The sequence below is a fragment of the Saccopteryx leptura genome, chromosome 6, assembly GCF_036850995.1.
Source record: "Saccopteryx leptura isolate mSacLep1 chromosome 6, mSacLep1_pri_phased_curated, whole genome shotgun sequence".
In the NCBI taxonomy this organism is placed as follows: Eukaryota; Metazoa; Chordata; class Mammalia; order Chiroptera; family Emballonuridae; genus Saccopteryx; species Saccopteryx leptura.
Genome location: NC_089508.1, coordinates 115,151,800 through 115,168,615, shown reverse-complemented (window position 1 = coordinate 115,168,615; position 16,816 = coordinate 115,151,800).

Sequence of the window (16,816 nt, the reverse complement as noted above, 5' to 3'; positions counted from 1 at the left end):
CCAAGTGCTCCAACCTGATCCTCAATGTTCTGAGTCAAGTTTTAAAAAAGCCTCTTGAGTTTGGTTTTGAACAAGTTGAATTTAAGCTGACTCCAGTAACACTTAAGTGAAAATGCCTAGAAGACAATATCAGGATTCTCTCCAGAGCAGAATTTGAAGTATAAGAGAATTATTAAAGAAATATTTGTCAAAAAATAAAAGAGGAGGGATCAGGAATTCATAGAGAACCTACAGATAGATGTAGGTGTTGACACCCATGAAAAGAGATTAAGTTGGATAAGAAGAGTCTCAGACTACAGTAAAATTTGGGTAAGTGTTGGCCAAGGCAATAGGAGCTTCAGAGCAGACAATGTCCATTGGAGTTTTGTGTGGAGCAGGTGTGGCCCAGCACCAGTATGCTCTTTGTGTTTCATTACTGGAAGGGAACAGCTGGTGAGATGAGCCCTCAGTGCAGGTGTGAATCCTGTGGTGTGTCATGAAGGTGGAGTGTGTCAGCCAACTGCACTTCTTGCAGCAGATTCTTAAGTTGAAGGGGAATCTGAGCAGCACTTCTTTATGACCACCATAAAGGCAGGTAGAACTTGGCTGAAAGATGTGGAAAGGTTGTTTTCTTTTTTTTTTTTTTTTTTTTTTTTATTTTATTTTTTTTTTTTTATTTTTTTTTATTTTTTTTATATAGTTTTATTTTTTTAATGGGGTGACATCAATAAATCAGGATACATATATTCAAAGATAACAAGTCCAGGTTATCTTGTCGTTCAATTATGTTGCATACCCACCACCCAAAGTCAGATTGTCCTCTGTCACCTTCTATCTTGTTTTCTTTGTGCCCCTCCCCACCCCCTATCCCTCTCCCATTCCCCCCTCCCCCCCCGTAACCACCACACTCTTATAAATGTCTCTTAGTTTCACTATTATGTCCCACCTACGTATGGAATAATACAGTTCCTGGTTTTTTCTGATTTACTTATTTCGCTTCATATCATGTTATCAAGATCCCACCATTTTGCTGTAAATGTTCCGATGTCATCATTTCTTATGGCTGAGTAGTATTCCATAGTGTATATGTGCCACATCTTCTTTATCCAGTCATCTATTGATGGGCTTTTTGGTTGTTTCCATGTCCTGGCCACTGTGAACAATGCTGCAATAAACATGGGGCTGCATGTGTCTTTATGTATCAATGTTTCTGAGTTTTTGGGATATATACCCAGTAGAGGGATTGCTGGGTCATAAGGTAGTTCTATTTTCAGTTTTTTGAGGAACCACCATACTTTCTTCCATAATGGTTGTACTACTTTACATTCCCACCAACAGTGTATGAGGGTTCCTTTTTCTCCACAGCCTCTCCAACATTTGCTGTTACCTGACTTGCTAATAACAGCTAATCGAACAGGTGTGAGGTGGTATCTCATTGCCGTTTTGATTTGCATTTCTCTAATAGCTAAAGAAGATGAGCATCTTTTCATATATCTGTTGGCCATTTGTATTTCTTCCTGGGAGAAGTGTCTATTCATATCCTCTTCCCATTTTTTTATTGGATTGTTTGTTTGTTTGTTGTTGAGTTTTATGAGTTCTTTGTATATTTTGGATATTAGGCCCTTATCTGAGCTGTCGTTTGAAAAAATCATTTCCCATTTAGTTGGCTTTCTGTTTATTTTGTTATCAGTTTCTCTTGCTGAGCAAAAACTTCTTAGTCTGATGTAGTCCCATTCATTAATTTTTGCCTTCACTTCTCTTGCCATTGGAGTCAAATTCATAAAATGCTCTTTAAAACCCAGGTCCCTGAGTTGAGTACCTATGTCTTCTTCTATGTACTTAATTGTTTCAGGTCTTATGTTTAGATCTTTGATCCATTTTGAGTTAATTTTTGTACAGGGGGAGAGACTGTAGTCCAGTTTCATTCTTTTGCATGTGGCTTTCCAGTTTTCCCAGCACCATTTATTGAAGAGGCTTTCTTTTCTCCATTGTGTGTTGTTGGCCCCTTTATCAAAAATTATTTGACTATATATATGTGGTTTTATTTCTGGACTTTCTATTCTGTTCCATTGGTCTGAGTGTCTATTTTTCTGCCAATACCATGCTGTTTTGATTGTCGTGGCCCTATAATAGAGTTTGAAGTCAGGTATTGAAATGCCCCCAGCTTCATTCTTTTTCTTTAGGATTGCTTTGGCTATTCGGGGTTTTTTATAGTTCCATATAAATCTGATGATTTTTTGCTCTATTTCTTTAAAAAATGTCATTGGAAGTTTGATGGGAATTGCATTAAATTTGTATATTGCTTTGGGTAATATAGCCATCTTGATTATATTTATTCTTCCTAGCCAAGAACAAGGTATATTCTTCCATCTCATTATATCTTTTTCGATTTCCCTTAACAATGGTTTATAGTTTTCATTATATAAGTCCTTTACATTCTTTGTTATGTTTATTCCTAAGTATTTTATTTTTTTTGTTGCAATCGTGAAGGGGATTGTTCTTTTGAGTTCCTTCTCAGTTGTTTCATTGTTGGCATATAGAAAGGCTATTGACTTCTGTATGTTAATTTTGTATCCTGCGACCTTACTGTATTGGCTTATTGTTTCTAGTAGTCTTTTTGTGGATTCTTTGGGGTTTTCGATGTATAGTATCATATCATCTGCAAAAAGTGATACCTTTACTTCTTCTTTTCCGATATGGATGCCTTTTATTTCTTTGTCTTGTCTGATTGCTCTGGCTAGAACCTCTAGTACCACATTAAATAACAGTGGAGAGAGTGGACAACCCTGTCTTGTTCCTGATTTAAGGGGGAAAGCCTTCAGTTTAGTGCCATTTAATATGATGTTAGCTGATGGTTTATCATATATGGCCTTTATCATGTTAAGATATTTTCCTTCTATACCCATTTTGTTGAGAGTCTTAAACATAAAATTGTGTTGTATTTTATCGAAAGCCTTTTCTGCGTCTATTGATAAGATCATGTGGTTTTTGTTCTTTGTTTTGTTGATATGGTGTATTACATTAACCGTTTTACGTATGTTGAACCATCCTTGAGATTCTGGGATGAATCCCACTTGATCATGATGTATTATTTTTTTAATATGTTGTTGTATTCGATTTGCTAGTATTTTGTTTAGTATTTTAGCATCTGTATTCATTAGAGATATTGGTCTGTAGTTTTCTTTTTTTGTGCCATCCTTGCCTGGTTTTGGTATGAGGGTTATGTTGGCTTCGTAAAATGTGTTTGGAAGTATTGCTTCTTCTTCAATTTTTTGGAAGACTTTGAGTAGAATAGGAACCAAGTCTTCTTTGAATGTTTGATAAAATTCGCTGGTATAGCCGTCAGGGCCTGGACTTTTATTTTTGGGGAGGTTTTTAATGGTTTTTTCTATTTCTTCTCTACTGATAGGTCTGTTTAGGCTTTCTGCTTCTTCTTGACTCAGTCTAGGAAGGTTGTATTTTTCTAGGAATTTATCCATTTCTTCTAGGTTGTTGAATTTAGTAGCATAAAGTTTTTCATAGTATTCTACAATAATTCTTTGTATATCTACAGTGTCCGTGGTGATTTCTCCTCTTTCATTTTGGATTTTGTTTATATGAGTTCTTTCTCTTTTTTCCTTGGTAAGTCTTGCCAAGGGTTTGTCAATTTTGTTGATCTTTTCAAAGAACCAGCTCCTTGTTCTATTAATTTTTTCTATAGTTTTTCTGTTCTCTAATTCATTTATTTCTGCTCTGATTTTTATTATCTCCTTTCTTCGGCTGGTTTTGGGTTGTCTTTGTTCTTCTTTTTCTAGTTCCTTAAGGTGGGAAGTTAAGTGGTTCACTTGGGCTCTCTCTTGTTTGTTCATATATGCCTGAAGTGATATGAACTTCCCTCTTATCACTGCTTTTGCTGCATCCCATAGATTCTGATATGTCGTATTGTCATTTTCATTAGTCTGTATATATCTTTTGATCTCTGCACTTATTTCTTCTTTGACCCATTCATTTTTTAAAAGTATGTTGTTTAGTTTCCACATTTTTGTGGGATTTTTTTCCTCTTTTTTGCAGTTGAATTCTAGTTTCAAGGCTTTATGATCAGAAAATATGCTTGGTACAACTTCAATTTTTCTGAATTTGCTGATGTTGTTTTTGTGGCCCAACATATGGTCAATTCTTGAGAATGATCCATGTACACTGGAGAAAAATGTATACTCAGTCACTTTGGGATGAAATGTCCTGTAGATGTCTATCATATCCAGGTGCTCTAGTGTTTTGTTTAAGGCCACTATGTCTTTGTTGATTCTCTGTTTGGATGACCGATCTAGAGCCGTCAGCGGTGTATTGAGGTCTCCAAGTATGATTGTGTTTTTGTCAGTTTTTGTTTTAAGATCAATAAGTAGCTGTCTTATATATTTTGGTGCTCCTTGGTTTGGTGCATATATATTAAGAATTGTTATGTCTTCTTGATTCAGTGTCCCCTTAGCCATTATGAAATGGCCATTTTTGTCTCTGAGTACTTTTCCTGTCTTGTAGTCAGCATTATCCGATATGAGTATTGCTACACCTGCTTTTTTTTGGATGTTATTTGCTTGGAGTATTGTTTTCCAGCCTTTCACTTTGAATTTGTTTTTATCCTTGTTACTTAGATGAGTTTCCTGTAGGCAGCATACAGTTGGATTTTCTTTTTTAATCCATTCTGCTACTCTGTGCCTTTTTATTGGTGAGTTTAATCCGTTTACATTTAGTGTAATTATTGATACTTGTGGGTTCCCTATTGCCATTTTATATCTTGCTTTCTGTTAGTTTTGTGTCTTGTTTGATCCTTCTCTTTTGTTTTTCTATCTTTTGTTTTTATTTGGTTGTATTCCATACATCTTTCCACTGTTGCTATCTTTTTTATCTCATGTGCTTCTGTGGTGGTTTTTTCAATGGTGGTTACCTTTGAATAATGAAAAGGGTCCCTACCCTGTTCATTGTAGCGAACTATTTTGTGAGTACTTTTGCACTCCATCGTCCTTTGCTACTGTTAATCTCCATCTTCTCCCCCTCTTTCTTTTTGTTGTTGTCACAGTTTAAATTTGGTTTTATTGTGTTCTTCTTGGAGCTTTTACTTGTGGCTCTGTTTTTTTTTGTTCTTTGTATCTGATTGGAGAATCCCCTTTAGTAATTCCTGGAGTGGGGGTTTTCTGATGATAAATTCCCTCATCTTTTCTGTATCTGTGAATGTTTTTATTTCTCCTTCATATTTGAAGGATAGCTTTGATGGGTATAGTATTCGTGGCTGAAAGTTCCTCTCTTTCAGGACTTTAAATATTGGGGTCCACTCTCTTCTAGCTTGCAGAGTTTCTGCTGAGAAATCTGATGATAATCTAATGGGCCTTCCTTTATATGTTGTATTCTTCTTTTCCCTGGCTGCCTTGAGAATTTTTTCTTTGCTGTTGGTTTGTGTCAATTTCATTATGATATGCCTTGGAGTAGGTTTGTTGGGGTTAAGAAAACTTGGAGTTCTGTTTGCTTCTTGAACTTGAGGCTTTAGTTCTTTCCACAGGCTTGGGAAGTTCTCATCTATTATTTGTTTGAGTATGTTCTCCATTCCATTTTCTCTCTCTTCTCCCTCTGATATACCTATTATTCTTATGTTATTCTTTTTGATGGAGTCAGATAATTCTTGTAGGGCTATCTCATTTTTTTTAATTTTTGAGTCTCTTTCTTCTTCTCTCTGTTGTGCCTCAAGTTGCTTGTCTTCTATTTCACTAATCCTCTCTTCTATCTGACCTGTTCTATTAGCTAAGCTTGTTACTTCGTTTTTCAGCTCGTGAATTGAGTTTTTCATCTCTGTTTGATTTGTTTTTATAGTTTCAATTTCCTTGGACATATATTCTTTGTGTTCATTGAGTTGTTTTCTGAGCTCCCTAAATTGCCTTTCTGTGTTTTCTTGTATATCTCGGAGGATTTTTAGGATTTCTATCTTGAATTCTCTGTCATTTAGCTCCAAGGTTTCCAATATATTAAATTTTTTCTCCATAGATTTTTCCTCATCTAGCTGTGTTACCTCTCTTTCTTTTGTATCCATGATATTCGATTTTCTCTTCCTTAATGGCATCTGAAGGTGGTTTTGTTGATAGTATTAATGAGATTTAATAAAGAATAAAAAGTTTAAAAAAATAATAAAAAAAAATCGAAAAAAGTTTTTTTTTAAAAAAATTAATAATGTAATAAAGAAAAATAAAATAAAATAAAAATTTAAAAAAAAAAAAAAGGAAATTATTCCCCCCCCTCCTTTTTTCCTCTCCTCTCCTCTCCCCTCTTTCTTGATAAAATCTTGTGGTGGACTGTGAATTATAACAAACAATGCCTGTGATGGAGGGCCTGAATTGGGGAAAAGTAATAAAGGGGCAAAAAAAAAAAAAAAAAAAAAAAAGAGCGTATGGACCCACAAAAAGCAAATAAGGAAAAAATTTGGGTCAAGAATAAAATGATTTGCTTTTAGGTGTTGGTTGTCTAAGAGTTATGATGAGAGGATTAAGAGGAAAACGGAAAAACGGGGGGACAAATTAAAAAATTACTATTGTATTTAGTGGAACAAGAACTAGATAATATGGAGAGCCAGGGATGGGAGCACTGCTAGTGAGTTAAAAAGGTGAAGTAAAAACCCCCCAGAATGCCACAAACATAAGTTTGAGTCCCAGATAAGATAATTTGTTTGTTATTGAGGTTTGAGTGAGAGGAGATATAAAGGAGAAAGGAAGAAACTAATATAGAGGGAGAAAAGAAAGAGAGAGAGAGAAAAAAAAGAGGGAACCACTAAAAGAAGAAAAAAGAAAGGAGAGAGAGAGAGAGAAAGTTAAGGGTTTTGGAGTGCAACCCTCATAGAGAGAAAGGAAGAGAAGAGAAAAGATAATGGGAGATGTAACACTTATGGGTAGTGTAGTTCAAGGAGAGGAGAGAGTAAGACTGGTAGAGAGTTAATCGGCCAAATTGGAGGAGGAAAAAAAAAGTATCAAGAATGAAGATAAGAGAAACAAACGAACAAATATAATAAAATGGGATAGGTTATAAAGTCTGCAGATTATTCTTGATTTTGAGAGGTTATCTTCTTGCTTTTTCTTTTCTCTCCCTCTTCCTGGTCGGTGACTCTGTACCCCGGGTTTTGCCCCTTTGCCACGCTCAGGTGGAGGTTTGCAGTTGATAAGTCTCTATGGCAATGTCATGTATTGTGCTTTAGTCTCGTTGGCAGTCTAGGCTATTAGCATTTATAGGCTCCGACAGTGAGAGAGTCCGTGTTCCTAGAGCCTTTCTCCTAGTCTTTCCTTCCTCAATTAGCAGCCTGATAATCCAGCTATGGGGTTGCTGCTGCCTCTGCCTGGATAGTAAGAGGCTCAAAGAGCTGGCAACTCCCCACTCTATTTCCACTCAGCACAGGGCTCTGGGTAAGGCTCAGTCAGTCAGAGCTGCTAGCATAATCAGGCGGGCTTTCCGGCCATTCAAAGACCTCTGGCTCTGCCACTCTGTCCGGTAACACAATCGGGTGCCCACTTCCGGGGTGCTTGGAGGAAACTCTCACTCACTGGCTGCGCGCGCAGACCAGGATATCCGGCCAGCAGTCTCACGCTCTGAGTGAAACCCCCAACCGCAGGGAAAAGTTGCAGCGTTGGAATTGAGTCTCGCTCCGTCCCCGTGCGCGGCTTTTGCAAGGTGCTGGGGCGGCCCGAGATTCCGCTTTGGCCCACACAAAGGCCCCTGACTCTGCCCCTCTGTGTGATAACACGGGTGCGCACTGCCGAGGCACTCAGAGGAATCGCTCACTCCTTATCTGCGCGCGCAAACCAGGATATGAGGCCGGCCGCTTTCCCTCTGAGTGAAACACCCTCCGGCACGGAAAATCTCCACCATTGGAATTAGTTCTCACTCCCTCCCGTGCGTGGCTTTCCCAGGGCGCTGGGGCTGCCCAGAGACTCTGCCCTCGGCCCACAGAAAGGCCTCTGACCCTGCCTCTCCGTGGGGCAACACGGGCACTGACTCCCGGGGCCTAGGAAGAAATCTCTCGCCCACTAACTGCGCACCAACCAGGAGACCGGGTAAAATGGCCGCGCCGCTTGTCTTTCTTTGTTTGGGTTTGGCGCGAGTGTTAGCTTGTATTGCCTGGGTTGCCACAGGATCAGATTTTCCTCGGCTTGGATCTCCGTGCCACAGCCTGGTTCGGCCGTTTGTATTCACCCCCTTTGCCCGCCTCAGTTTCTATATTCACAGTTACCAGAGAAAGCCGCCCTGTTTAGGTTAGTGAGGAAGGCAGAGCATTTCTTACTCCCTAATTCCTTCGGGGTTTGGTTATATATTTAGCCAATTTTTCACTCAATCATACCTTTGGGTGTATTGCGAAGCATCTGGAAGCTCCAAGTATAGGTTTTTCTGTTTCTGGTTGAAGATCTTGTTGAGTTTTGGGGGAGATTTATCGGTATTGCTTCCTACCCCGCCATTACTCTGACGTCATCTTCAAGGTTGTTTTCTTAAAAGTCAGCCAAGCCCTCAATTTAGGGAGGAGAGTTTTTATTTAAAAAAATACCTAATAAGCTGATTGATGAAAGAAGGATTTTAGTACAAGCACAGGAGATACTACTGATAGCTAAGATACTCTGAGAAAAAAAACCCACCCCATTTTGATTTACTTCATCAAATATTTACTGAAAACTTAGGGCACGTCAGATATTGTGAAGACAAAGTAACCATCAAAACAAAAAACAGATAAGATAACTGAGAAGAAAACAAACAAATCAAGATTTCAAAGCCACTCTGCTAGAAAAGTCAAATCCCACAGTGGATTACAAATAACAGCTGATGTCAACCCAATGAGACCTAGAAATAATACAACTGAAAACTGGAGGCAGATAACACCAAACCTAGACTCAAGCAGCTCTACAAACAATACACATAAACACACAGATATAATGAGAAAACAAAGAAGTGCAATCCAAATGAAACCACAAGACAAACCTCCATAAAATGATCTGAGTGATATGAAAATAACCAAACATCCAGATGGAGAGTTTAAAATAATGATTGTTAGGATGCTTAGGGATCTTAAACAACAATGAATTATCACCATGAACACCTAAATATAGAAATATCAAGTATAAAAAAGGACATTAAAATATTAAAAAAGGAACAGTTGGAGATGACAAACACAATATCAGAAATAAACATCACAATGGAAGGAATTAAAAACAGGATGGATGAAGCTGAGGATCGAATTAGTGAGTTGGAGGAAAAGTTGAACAAAGGCATGGAAGCAGAGTAGAAAAATGAAAAGAAACACAAAAAGCCTGAGAAAATTTTTAGAGAGCTTTGTGGCAACATGAAGAGAAATAACATCTGCATCATAGTGGTTACCTAAGAAGAAGAAGAGAAAGAACAAAGGATAGAGACTTTGTTCAGTCATATCATAGCTGAAAACTTCCCTAAATTAAGGCAAAAAACATCTCACAAGTTCAAGAAGCACAGAGAACTCCATTAAAGAGAAACCCAAAGAAATCTACACCAAGACACATAATAATTAAAATACCAAAGCTTAGTGATAAAGAGAAAATATTAAAAGTTGCTAGAGAAAAAAAGGATATCACCTACAAAGGAACCCCCATGAAGATGACTTCTAACTTCTCAACAGAAACACTTGAGGCCAGAAGGGAATGGCAAGGAATATTTAAAGTAATGCAGAACAAGAGCCTACAACCAAGACTACTTTATCCAGCAAGGCTATTTTTTAAAATTGAAGGAGAAATAAAAAGCTTTACAGACAAAAAGAACTCAAGGAATTCACTACAACCAAACCAATGCTGCAAGAAATCCTGAGGGGTCTGTTGTAAATAGATCAAAGGAGAAAAAGAATATAGCAAAAGAGGAATACAGTTTTAAGAATAAAATGGCAATAAACAACTACATATGAATAATAACCTTAAATGTAAATGAATTAAATGATCTGATCAAAAGATATAGGGTAGCTGCATGGATAAGAAAATAAGACCCATACATATGCTGTCTACAAGAGACACACCTTAAAACAAAAGATGCACATAGACTGAAGATAAAAGGATGGAAAAAAATATTTCACACAAATGTAAATAAAAAAAAAGCTGGGGTAGCAATACTTATATTAGACAAAAAAGACTTTAAAACAAAGGCTAAATATAGTAAGACATAAAGAAGGTCACTATGTAATGATAAAGGGAGCAATCCAACAGGAAGATATAACTGTTATAAATATCTACATACCTAAAATAGGAGCACCTAAATATATAAAGCAGACTTTGATAGATTTAAAGGGCGAAATCAACAGCAATGCTATAATAGTAGGGAATTTCAATACCTCATTAACATCACTAGATTGATCCTCAAGAAAGAAAATTAACAAAGAAACAGTGGACATAAAGGACACACTAGATCAAATCGATTTAATAGATATCTTCAGAACCTTCTACCCTAAAGCAGCAGAATATACATTCTTTTCAAGTGCTCATGGTAAATTCTCTAGGGTAGACCACAGGTTAGACACAAAAGCAGTCTCAACAAATTTAAGAAAATTGAAATCATATCAAGCACTTTCTCTGATCATAATGGCATAAAACTAGAAATCAACCACAACAGAAAAACTGAACAATACTCAAACACTTAGAAACTGAATAGCATGTTATTAAATAACAAAGGGCTTAACAATGAGATCAAAGAAAAAATAAAAAGTTTCTAGAAAGGAATGATAATGAACATACAACAACACAATATTTATGGGACACACCAAAAGCAGTACTGAGAGGGAAGTTCATAGCACTACAGGCATATTTTAAGGAGCTAGAAAAAGCTCAAATGAACAACCTAAACCTGCATCTAAAAGAAGTAGAAAAAGAACAGCAAGCAAAGCCCAGAGGTAGTAGAAGGAAGAAAATAATAAAGATCAGAGTGGAAATAAATGGCATAGAGGCTAAAGAAACAATACAGAGGATCAATGAAACCAGGAGCTGGTTCTTTGAAAAGGTAAACAAGATCGATGAACCTTTAATCAGACTCACCAAGAAAAAAAGAGAGAGGACTCAAATAAATAAAATTAGAAATGAGTGTGAAGAAATAACAACTGACAACAGAAATACAAAATATTGTAAGTAAATACAATGAAGAACTGTATGCCAAAAAACTAGACTACCTAGATGAAATGGACAAAGTCCTTGAAACATATAATCTGCCAAAAATTAATCTGGAAGAATCAGAAAACCTAAAAAGACCAATTACAACAAATGAGATTGAAACATTTATCAAAAAACTCCCAAAAAAGAAAAGTCCAGGGCCTGATGGCTTCACAAGTGAATTCTACCAAATATTCAAAGAAGAACTAACTCCTATCCTTCCCAAAGTATTTCAAAAAATTCAAGAGGAAGGAAGACTTCCAAGCTCCTTTTATGAGGTGAGCATAATCCTGATTCCAAAACCAGGCAAAGACAACACAAAGAAAAAAATTATAGGCCAATATCCCTGATGAATTTACATGCTAAAATCCTCAACAAAATATTAGCCAACTGGATCCAGCAATATATATAAAAAATCATACACTATGATCAAGTAGGATTTATTCTGTGGAGGCAAGGCTGGTACAATATTTGCAAATCAATCAATGTGATTCATCACATAAACAAAAGGAAGGAGAAAAACCGCATGATAATTTCAATAGATGCAGAAAAAACATTTCATAAAATCCAGCACCCATTCATGATCAAAACTCTCAGCAGATATAAAGAAAAGGAGCGGAGAAGAAAGATGAGGCTGGAGTAGGTGGATGTACCAACATCTACCTCCCAGAACTAAAGTGGATTACAAAACAATTTTAAGAACTATCATCTGGAAAAACCAACTTTGGACTAAACTAAGAGGACGCTTCAACCAAGGAACACTGAAAAAAGCCACTCCAAGACTGGTAGAAAAAGCGGAAATGCGGAGAGGGCAGCCCAGCGCCCCGGAGCGTACGGCAGCTGGGAGAGACTCGCATGGCGGGAAGTGAGTTTAGCAGAGAGGGGAGGGTCCTGAGCCCCAGGAACAAAGCCCCAGCCTGCAGCCCCAGAGCCTAGAAGAGGCATAAGGACAGTATATAGCTGTGAAACAAGATAGGATACTGTTTGTGAGAAAGAGTCTGACTTCTCAGACCCAGGATTCTTCTTAAAGGGACCGCACAGAACACCTCTCTTACAACCACTCACCCAGGGCTCCAGGGGATGGGGAGAGAGGAGAATACCAGAGTAGCAGGAAGAGAATGTAATCTAGGAGGCACAGGGAGAAACATTTTGGGAGACAGCCACTGTAACCCCTGGGACAAGTCCCTCCCCAAATCTGAAGTGAATATTTCCCCTGGAAACAGCAATACCAGCAAAGGGAAGCAGGACACCAGCCAAACAAGCTCCCCCACGGCACTGAGAGCAGAGTTACTTAGGAGGAGGGAGCTTTCAGGGCTACAGTAGTGAGTGTTAGGGTTTGAGCTGCAGCGCCCACACCCCACACGGCTGAGGGCTCACTGGAGGGTGGGCAGTGGTGGGACACAGAGGGGTGGTTCTGTTGGCAGGGGCGGAAGCCTGCTGGCCGCCACTGGGTCCAGGTGTGAGCTCAGTCTTGCCCGGCTGGGGAGGAGTAGGCCTGCAAAAGTGGTCAAGCCCAGCTGCCTGCAGCCTGTGGGAGAAGGGCAGGAACCCAGAAGGGGTGAAGACCAGTCCCTGAGCAATGGCATAGGAGCACAGCTTTGCCCCGCCCATGGAACTGAGGCTTGTGGCCTGACTTGGAAGCCAGCTACTCCCAAGATGTTGGAGCCAAAAGCCCAGAACAGGCGGAGTTTCGCTACTGAGCTAAGCATGGGCATGCAGTCCTTTCTGGCCAGTAGAGCCAAGGTTAGCAGCCATTCCACAAGTGGGCTTCTCCTGCAAGGGCAGGGCAAAAGCCCAGAAACAGGTGGAGACCCGCAGCTGAGCAAAGGTGCTCGCCACTGCCCTCAGGACCAAGCATAACACCACCCATGGAGGCGGGGCAAAGGCCAAGGCCACCAAGGCTTGTACATCCGAGCATGTAAGCCCAGCCACTCCCGTGATGGAGAGGCAGAAACCACAGCAACAGCCCCAGTGGGCAGGCACCGGCAACGCCCAAACCCAAAAGCCTTAGGCAGCAACAGAAGAGGGGGTGGCGGGCCTGCAGACAGACCATACCTCTGGAACAGAGGCCATACCCAGTGGACTCCAGGGGCCAAAAACTTCCTTTACACAGAAAAATGTGGGCAGAGAAAGGCAACACAAATGAACCAAGAGAAATCCCCAGAAAAGGAGCTAAATGAATCAGATATAACCAAATTACGTGATGCAGAGTTTAAAATAATGATTGTTAGGATGCTCAAAGATACTAGAACAACAATAGATGTTCATTATGAAAACCTAAATAAAGAAATAGCAAATATAAAAAAGTACATTGAAATAATAAAAAAGAATCAATCAGATATGACAAATACAATATCTGAAATAAAGAACACAATTGAACGAATTAAAAGCAGGATGGATGAAGCAGAGAATTGAATCAGCGAGTTAGAGGACATGATAAATAAATGCACGGAAGCAGAGCTGAAAAAAGAAAAGAGACTCAAAAAGTCTGAGGAAACTCTTAGAGAGCTCTGTGAAAACATGAAAAGAAATAACATCCGCATGATAGGGGTTCCTGAAGAAGAAGAGAAAGAACAAGGGATAGAGACTTTGTTCAAGCATATCATAGCTGAAAACTGTCCTCAATTAAGGCAGGAAAACCTCTCCCATGTTCAGGAAGCACAGAGAACTCCATTAAGGAGAAACCTAAAGAAATCAACACCAAGACACATCATAATTAAAATACCAAAGGTAAATGATAAAGAGAAAATATTAAAAGCTGCTAGACAAAAAAAGACTATCACTATGACGTCAGAGTAATGGCGGGGTAGGAAGCGATACCGATAAATCTCCCCCAAAACTCAACAAGATCTTCAACCAGAAACAGAAAAACCTATTCTTGGAGCTTCCAGATGCTTCGCAATACACCCAAAGGTATGATTGAGTGAAAAATTGGCTAAATATATAACCAAACCCCGAAGGAAATAGGGAGTAAGAAATGCTCCACCTTCCTCACTAACCTAAACAGGGCGGCTTTCTCTGGTAACTGTGAATATAGAAACTGAGGCGGGCAAAGGGGGTGAATACATCCAGGCAGCGAAACAAACGGCCGAAACAGGCTGTGGCACGGAGATCCAAGCCGAGGAAAATCTGATCCTGTGGCAACCCGGGCAATACAAGCTAACACTCACGCCAAACCCAAACAAAGAAAGACAAGCGGCGCGGCCATTTTACCCGGTCTCCTGGCTGGTGCGCAGTTAGTGGGCGAGAGATTTCTTCCTAGGCCCCGGGAGTCAGTGCCCGTGTTGCCTAACGGAGAGGCAGGGTCAGAGGCCTTTCTGTGGGCCGAGGGCAGAGTCACTGGGCAGCCCCAGCGCCCTGGAAAAGCCACGCACGGGAGGGAGTGAGAACTAATTCCAACGGTAGAGATTTTCCGTGCCGGAGGGTGTTTCACTCAGAGGGAAAGCGACCGGCCTCATATCCTGGTTTGCGCACGCAGATAAGGAGTGAGCGATTCCTCCGAGTGCCTCGGCAGTGCGCGCCTGTGTTATCGCACAGAGGGGCAGAGTCAGGGGCCTTTGTGTGGGCCAAAGCGGAATCTCGGGCCGCCCCAGCGCCTTGCAAAAGCCGCGCACGGGGACGGAGCGAGACTCAATTCCAACGCTGCAACTTTTCCCTGCGGTTGGGGGTTTCACTCAGAGCGTGAGACTGCTGGACGGATATCCTGGTCTGCGCGCGCAGCCAGTGAGTGAGAGTTTCCTCCAAGCGCCACGGAAGTGGGCACCCGCTTGTGTTACCGGACAGAGTGGCAGAGCCAGAGGTCTTTGAATGGCCGGAAAGCCCGCCTGATTATGCTAGCAGCTCTGACTGACTGAGCCTTACCCAGAGCCCTGTGCTGAGTGGAAATAGAGTGGGGAGTTGCCAGCCCTTTGAGCCTCTACTATCCAGGCAGAGGCAGCAGCAACCCCATAGCTGGATTATCAGGCTACTAATTGAGGAAGGAAAGACTAGGAGAAAGGCTCTAGGAACACGGACTCTCTCACTGTCGGAGCCTATAAATGCTAATAGCCTAGACTGCCAACGAGACTAAAGCACAATACATGACATTGCCATAGAGACTTATCAACTGCAAACCTCCACCTGAGCAGGGCAAAGGGGCAAAACCCGGGGTACAGAGTCACCGACCAGGAAGAGGGAGAGAAAAGAAAAAGCAAGAAGATAACCTCTCAAAATCAAGAATAATCTGCAGACTTTATAACCTATCCCATTTTATTATATTTGTTCGTTTGTTTCTCTTATCTTCATTCTTGATACTTTTTTTTTCCTCCTCCAATTTGGCCGATTAACTCTCTACCGGTCTTACTCTCTCCTCTCCTTGAACTACACTACCCATAAGTGTTACATCTCCCATTATCTTTTCTCTTCTCTTCCTTTCTCTCTATGAGGGTTGCACTCCAAAACCCTTAACTCTCTCTCTCTCTCTCCTTTCTTTTTTCTTCTTTTAGTGGTTCCCTCTTTTTTTCTCTCTCTCTCTCTTTCTTTTAACCCTCTATATTAGTTTCTTCCTTTCTCCTTTACATCTCCTCTCACTCAAACCTCAATAACAAACAAATTATCTTATCTGGGACTCAAACTTATGTTTGTGGCATTCTGGGGGGTTTTTACTTCACCTTTTTAACTCACTAGCAGTGCTCCCATCCCTGGCTCTCCATATTATCTAGTTCTTGTTCCACTAAATACAATAGTAATTTTTTAATTTGTCCCCCCATTTTTCCGTTTTCCTCTTAATCCTCTCATCATAACTCTTAGACAACCAACACCTAAAAGCAAATCATTTTATTCTTGACCCAAATTTTTTCCTTATTTGCTTTTTGTGGGTCCATACGCTCTCTTTTTTTTTTTCTTCTTTTTTCTTTTTTTTTTTTTTGTTTGCCCCTTAATTACTTTTCCCCAATTCAGGCCCTCCATCACAGGCATTGTTTGTTATAATTCACAGTCCACCACAAAATTTTATCAAGAAAGAGGGGAGAGGAGAGAAGAGGAAAAAAGGAGGGGGGGAATAATTTCTTTTTTTTTTTTTTAATTTTTATTTTATTTTATTTTTCTTTATTTCATTAATAATTTTTTTTTAAAAAAACAACTTTTTTCAATTTTTTTTTATTATTTTTTTAAACTTTTTATTCTTTATTAAATCTCATTAATACTATCAAAAAAACCACCCTCAGATGCCATTAAGGAAGAGAAAATCGAATATCATGGACACAAAAGAAAGAGAGGTAACACAGCTAGATGAGGAAAAATTTATGGAGAAAAAATTTAATATATTGGAAACCTTGGAGCTAAATGACAGAGAATTCAAGATAGAAATCCTAAAAATCCTCCGAGATATACAAGAAAACACAGAAAGGCAATTTAGGGAGCTCAGAAAACAACTCAATGAACACAAAGAATATATGTCGAAGGAAATTGAAACTATAAAAACAAATCAAACAGAGATGAAAAACTCAATTCACGAGCTGAAAAACAAAGTAACAAGCTTAGCTAATAGAACAGGTCAGATAGAAGAGAGGATTAGTGAAATAGAAGACAAGCAACTTGAGGCACAACAGAGAGAAGAAGAAAGAGACTCAAAAATTAAAAAAAATGAGATAGCCCTACAAGAATTATCTGACTCCATCAAAAAGAATAACATAAGAATAATAGGTATA